The following is a 6,000-nucleotide window of genomic DNA, read 5'->3' as shown; positions in this document are numbered from 1 at the left end:
GAGCTGTGCTTTAAAGCTATCGACAGAGGCTGCCTGTCTTAGGTGTAATGGGAGTTTATTCCACACTGTCGGTCCGTAAAAGCAGAATGCTGCTTCACCGTATTTTTTATATGTCATTGTAGGCACCTCGAGCAGGTCAGCACTTGAAGACCTGAGGGCCCGGTTTGGAACATATCTCTAGGCAGTCAGAGAGGTAGGAAGGTGCCAGACCATTTAGAGCTTTATAAACTATTACAAGAATTTTAAAATCAATCCTAAAACAACCGGGAGCCAGTGTAGTGAAGCTAGAACTGGAGTGATATGTTCTCTCATCCTTTACAAGTATATCTTATATATCTTTATAAGTATCTACTATTTTCAATAGCCCAGGTATAAAATAGGGCTAAAGTGGTTAATGTATGTTTCATAATATAATAATTTATATCTGCAAAGTAACTAAAGTTTTCAAAAAATTGTAGTGGAGTAAAAGTACAATATTTCCCTCTGAGATGTAGTGGAGTAGAAGTAAAAGTACTGAAAATTGGAAATACTTAAAGTAAATGTACCTAAAAAATGTACTTAAGTACAGTACTTGAGTAAATGTACTTAGTTACTTTACACCACTGGGTAGGCTACAGGGGGAAAAAAGAGCAGACCAAGTACCGAGCCAAAGGTCAAGTTTCTGAAAACACACATTTAACATGAATCCAATATGTAGTGGGGGTCCCTGCTTCATCTCTCTCTCAGCTAAGGGGTCCCTGCTTCATCTCTCTCTCAGCTAAGGGGTCCCTGCTTCATCTCTCTCTCAGCTAAGGGGTCCCTGCTTCATCTCTCTCTCAGCTAAGGGGTCCCTGCTTCATCTCTCTCTCTCAACTAAGGGGGTCCCTGCTTCATCTCTCTCTCAGCTAAGGGGGTCCCTGCTTCATCTCTCTCTGAGCTAAGGGGTCCCTGCTTCATCTCTCTCTCAGCTAAGGGGTCACCTGCTTCATCTCTCTCTCAGCTAAGGGGTCCCTGCTTCATCTCTCTCTCAACTAAGGGGGTCCCTGCTTCATCTCTCTCTCAGCTTAAGGGGGTCCCTGCTTCATCTCTCTCTCAGCTAAGTGGTCCCTGCTTCATCTCTCTCTCTCAGCTAAGGGGTCCCTGCTTCATCTCTCTCTCAACTAAGGGGGTCCCTGCTTCATCTCTCTCTCAGCTAAGGGGGTCCCTGCTTCATCTCTCTCTCAGCTAAGGGGGTCCCTGCTTCATCTCTCTCTCTCAACTAAGGGGGTCCCTGCTTCATCTCTCTCTCAGCTAAGGGGGTCCCTGCTTCATCTCTCTCTCTCAACTAAGGGGGTCCCTGCTTCATCTCTCTCTCAGCTAAGGGGGTCCCTGCTTCATCTCTCTCTCAGCTAAGGGGTCCTTGGCTGCATGCAAACCGTTGAAGACCCCTGCTGTATAGAGGTTTAATAATAGCAGTGTTTCCATATATAAGGTTTAATAAAGTTCAGCTTTATACTCACTGGGTTGGGTTGTTGGGAGTAGGGATTACTTTAATTAACTCCCCCGTTGAGACTCAAGCTGTTCACATAATATAGCGGTTCCCAACATGTGGGTCGGGACCCCCAGGGGGTCCCCCAGATGACAATGACGTGCAGTGGTGGAAAAAGTACTCAAATTCTTTACTTAAGTAAAAGTACCAATACTGCAATATAGAAATACTCTGTTACAAGTGAAAGTCCAGAATTCAAAACTTACTTGAGTAAAAGTACAAAAGTATTGGTATCAAAATGTACTTAAAGTACCAACAGCAAAAGTACTAAAATGTTTGAAAATAGCAGACCTACAAGCTCACAACGCGTCGCATCGCGACGCGTTGTGAGCTTGTAGATCGGCTATTTTCAAATAGCCTACGTATAAAATAGGGCTGAAGTGGTTAATGAATGTTTTATAATGTAATAATTTATATCTGAAAAGTAACTAGTAATTCAAGTTTTCAAATAATTGTAGTGGAGTAAAAATACAATATTTGCCCCTGAGATGTAGTGGAGTAGAAGTAAAAGTATTGGAAATTGGAAATACTCATGTAAAGTACAAATACTTCAAAATTGTACTTAAGTAAATGTACTTAGTTACTTTCCACCAGTGGTGACGTGACAATTTAAGGACTTTTAAGACTCAAAAAGAAAGAGAAAAGACCATTTAAACCATGAAAATCAATCAACAAACTATACTATAAAAACTGGTCAAACATTGGCCAAATTGTCAAATAATATAAGAAAGAGGTAAAAAAATAATAAAAAATGGTGAGCTTAGATCAGCTATTTTCACAAAAGGTATCTGTGGAACCGAGTCAAACTAAATGTAACGCCTCAACTCCTACATTCCAAGTGCTTATCAGGGTCGGGGGTCCCCAGATCAAATATGATTATTTTGGGGCCCTGAAAAGGTTGAGAACCACCGCTGTCATATAGAAAGCTTGTATGTCCATGCTTCAACTTTTGATGTTTTTTTAATGCCCTATTCAGCATTCAAGAGTGTGGCACAAAAAAAAAAAAAGAGTTGAAAATAGCAGATCTACAAGCTCACAACAAGTTGCAATGTGAGCTTGTAGATCGGCTATTTTTGCAATTTTATTTGTGATAATGTAAAACAAATGGTTATGGACATACTTTAGGTTTCCAACCGACAAAACAACAATATATCCACTTCCTTAAGCTGCATGTGTTCTCTGAGTTGTGATATGAATATAAAACACAATGCATACATAATGTACTTTAATAGATACATAATGACTCGACGGTTTATTCAGATATTATGATCTATATGGTTTTCTTTAAGAAACCAGAAATCCAGAGCATTATTGCCTGGGCGGGGTCATACACATTAGAATGAATACCACATAAATGTCGTATCCATTAAAAAAAAACATGTTTAAGACATTTGCGTGAAAAAATAAATAAAGTCAGTTGTCGGAGAGACCGCGTGGTTGTACGTCCGCTAGAAACTCATAACATAACAAAACATGAAAAACTCCTTTGTCTTTGATTCATGATCTCCAGTGGTGGAAAAAAGTAGGACTACTCACATGTATTACTTTAAGTAAAAGTATCAATACTGCAATCTAGAAGTACTCTGTAACAAGTAAAAGTCCGGTAATCAAAACTTACTTGAGTAAAAGTACAAATTTAAGTATTGGCATCAAATATACTTAAAGCACCAAAAGTATAAGTACTCAATATGCAGAATGTTCCGTTTCACAAGTTATATCATGTAAAACATGTATTAAAACAATCGTTTGAAAATAGCAGACCTACAACAAGCACGTCGTTGCGACGTGTTGTGTGCTTATAGGTCTGCTATTTTCAAACAGCCAAAGTTTAAGTGGGGCTGAAGTGGTTAATACACGGATATGTTTTGGCTCAACTAAGGGAATGAACTCGTTCACATGCTATTCATCAAAAATGTGGAATGCCCTACCAAAAGGAGTTAAGGAGTGTAAAACCCTACTCACTTTCAAAACTGCCCTAAAGATACACCTTCAGGAGGCTGCAATTCGAAAATGGCCCCAGTCTAAGTCTTAAAGGAGAATACCGGACAAATTAAGTGTTGTCTTTGATGTCTCGTTACTCACCGACCGACGTGAAAAGTGGCGTTCTTTTTTTCCATAGACAACTCGTGTTGCCAGGTTCTGGAAACAAGCAACCAGTGTTAACTCGTTCGCCATTAACGGTGGCCTCGCAGGAAATTTCAACGCATGTTTGACTATCATGAGACTCCACAATGACTAGCAGTAGAGAGAAAAACAACTTTGCCTCGGTTATAATAGACGAATCTCCCTAACCCACGCGCTCCCATTCTGACAACGGAGGGGGTTTAAAAAATGACGACACGGGAATCTATGGAAAAAAAGAACGCCACTTTTCACGTCGGTCGGTGAGTAACGAGACATCACAGACAACACTTAATTTGTCCGGTATTCTCCTTTAACCTACCCCCCCCCCCCCCTCTTTCATTTTCCTCTTTTGTATATATATTTTTTCTCTCTTCATACCAGTAACCTGAAAGCTGATTGTATGACATTCTGTATAGTAGTGTGTATATCTGTCCGTCTCATATATGTCATCATGATTTGTGTGCATGGGGTTCTCATCTTAAACAAGCTGCGTGCTTAACTGAGTCTTCCAGTTTAGTAGACCTTGTATTGTGAATTTTGTACTTCCATGTACTGTGATGTCTTACTAAATAAAAGTACATCAATCAATCAATCAATTGATCATAATCAAAATCTACAGCTTAGCCTAAAGTTTTCAAATAATTATAGTGGAGCAAAAGTGTAATATTTGTATCTGAGATGTAATGTAGAGTAGAAGTAAAAGTACTGACATTTTAAAAAACGGAATAAAGTAAAAAAAAATACCTCAACATTTTACTTAAGTAGGCTACTTGAGTACATGTACTTAGTTACTTTACAACACACTGCCGTAGTAGTTGAATCATTCAACTACTACGGCAGTGTGTTGTAAAGTAACTAAGTACATGTACTCAAGTAGCCTACTTAAGTAAAATGTTGAGGTATTTTTTTTTACTTTATTCCGTTTTTTAAAACAGTTGAGGTGTTTTCATTCAACTTGAATGAAAACACCTCAACAAGTTTGAACAGCGTGTTGGTGAATCACAACTCAACACAACTCAACACAACTCAACTCAACACAACTCAACACAACTCAACTCAACACGCACAGACACTCAACAAACCACACGCCAAAATAACCTGCAGCGCGTCAAAACATCAATCCAAGACAACCCACACACACACACACACACACTTACAGACACACAGACGCACACACAAACCCCGCGCTACATGCAAATAAACCGCGCCATACAACACAGAAGGTTAAATCAATGAATGACTTACAGGAATAAAAGCAGGAATCGACGCGTCGTGGTGTGTAGCAGAGTGGAATGGACACACGCACGCTCACGTGGACGCGCTGCCGCTGCCGTGCGCTGAGAGTGTGTGTGTGTGTGTGTGTGTGTGTGTGTGTGTGTGTGTGTGTGTGTGGAGAAGCAATCCGACAGACAGAGAGCTGTATGGAATAGACTGCGCTGCCTCTAGTCTACCGTACTGTGTGGAATAGACTGTCTCTTTACCGTACTGTGTAGAATAGACTGTCTCTTTACCGTACTGTGTAGAATAGACTGTCTTTACCGTACTGTGTGGAATAGACTGTCTCTTTACCGTACTGTGTGGAATAGACTGTCTTTACCGTACTGTGTGGAATAGACTGTCTTTACCGTACTGTGTAGAATAGACTGTCTTTACCGTACTGTGTGGAATAGACTGTCTTTACCGTACTGTGTGGAATAGACTGTCTTTACCGTACTGTGTAGAATAGACTGTCTTTACCGTACTGTGTGGAATAGACTGTCTTTACCGTACTGTGTGGAATAGACTGTCTCTTTACCGTACTGTGTGGAATAGACTGTCTTTACCGTACTGTGTGGAATAGACTGTCTTTACCGTACTGTGTAGAATAGACTGTCTTTACCGTACTGTGTGGAATAGACTGTCTTTACCGTACTGTGTGGAATAGACTGTCTTTACCGTACTGTGTAGAATAGACTGTCTTTACCGTACTGTGTGGAATAGACTGTCTTTACCGTACTGTGTGGAATAGACTGTCTCTTTACCGTACTGTCAGTGGTGTAAAGTAACTAAGTACATTTACTTAAGTACTGTACTTAAGTAAAATGTTGAGGTATTTGTACTTTACTTGAGTATTTCCAATTTCCAATACTTTTACTTCTACTCCACTACATCTCAGAGGCAAATATTGTACTTTTACTCCACTACAATAATTTGAAAACTTTAGTTACTTTTCAGATATAAATTATTACATTATAAAACGTACATTAACCACTTTAGCCCTATTTTATACCTGGGCTATTTGAAAATAGCCGATCTACAAGCTCACAACGCGTCTGTTCCATGGTTTTGTAGCATCCCGTGAGAGGGCAGAGGATAGAGGCGGATCTAAT

At 39.9% G+C, this 6,000-nt stretch overlaps 2 protein-coding genes across 4 annotated transcripts in view; both read right to left on the bottom strand.

The window, feature by feature from the left end:
* The window catches only part of LOC308091364 (tumor protein p53-inducible protein 11-like), a 186,300-nt gene extending 181,275 nt beyond the window's left edge, over positions 1-5,025 (bottom strand). For both annotated transcript variants that reach the window (XR_013933707.1, XM_080436927.1), the window contains exon 1: positions 4,877-5,025. The gene's annotated coding sequence lies outside the window, so the exon portion shown is untranslated. The remainder of the gene's footprint in view (positions 1-4,876) is intronic.
* Positions 1-6,000, bottom strand: part of pgghg (protein-glucosylgalactosylhydroxylysine glucosidase) — a 220,310-nt gene that overhangs the window by 58,632 nt on the left and 155,678 nt on the right. The window lies entirely within an intron of this gene.

This window comes from Gymnoscopelus braueri, assembly GCF_963280865.1.
Source record: "Gymnoscopelus braueri genome assembly, chromosome: 9".
Taxonomy (NCBI): Eukaryota; Metazoa; Chordata; class Actinopteri; order Myctophiformes; family Myctophidae; genus Gymnoscopelus; species Gymnoscopelus braueri.
This window is presented reverse-complemented; position numbering and strand designations above follow the sequence as displayed.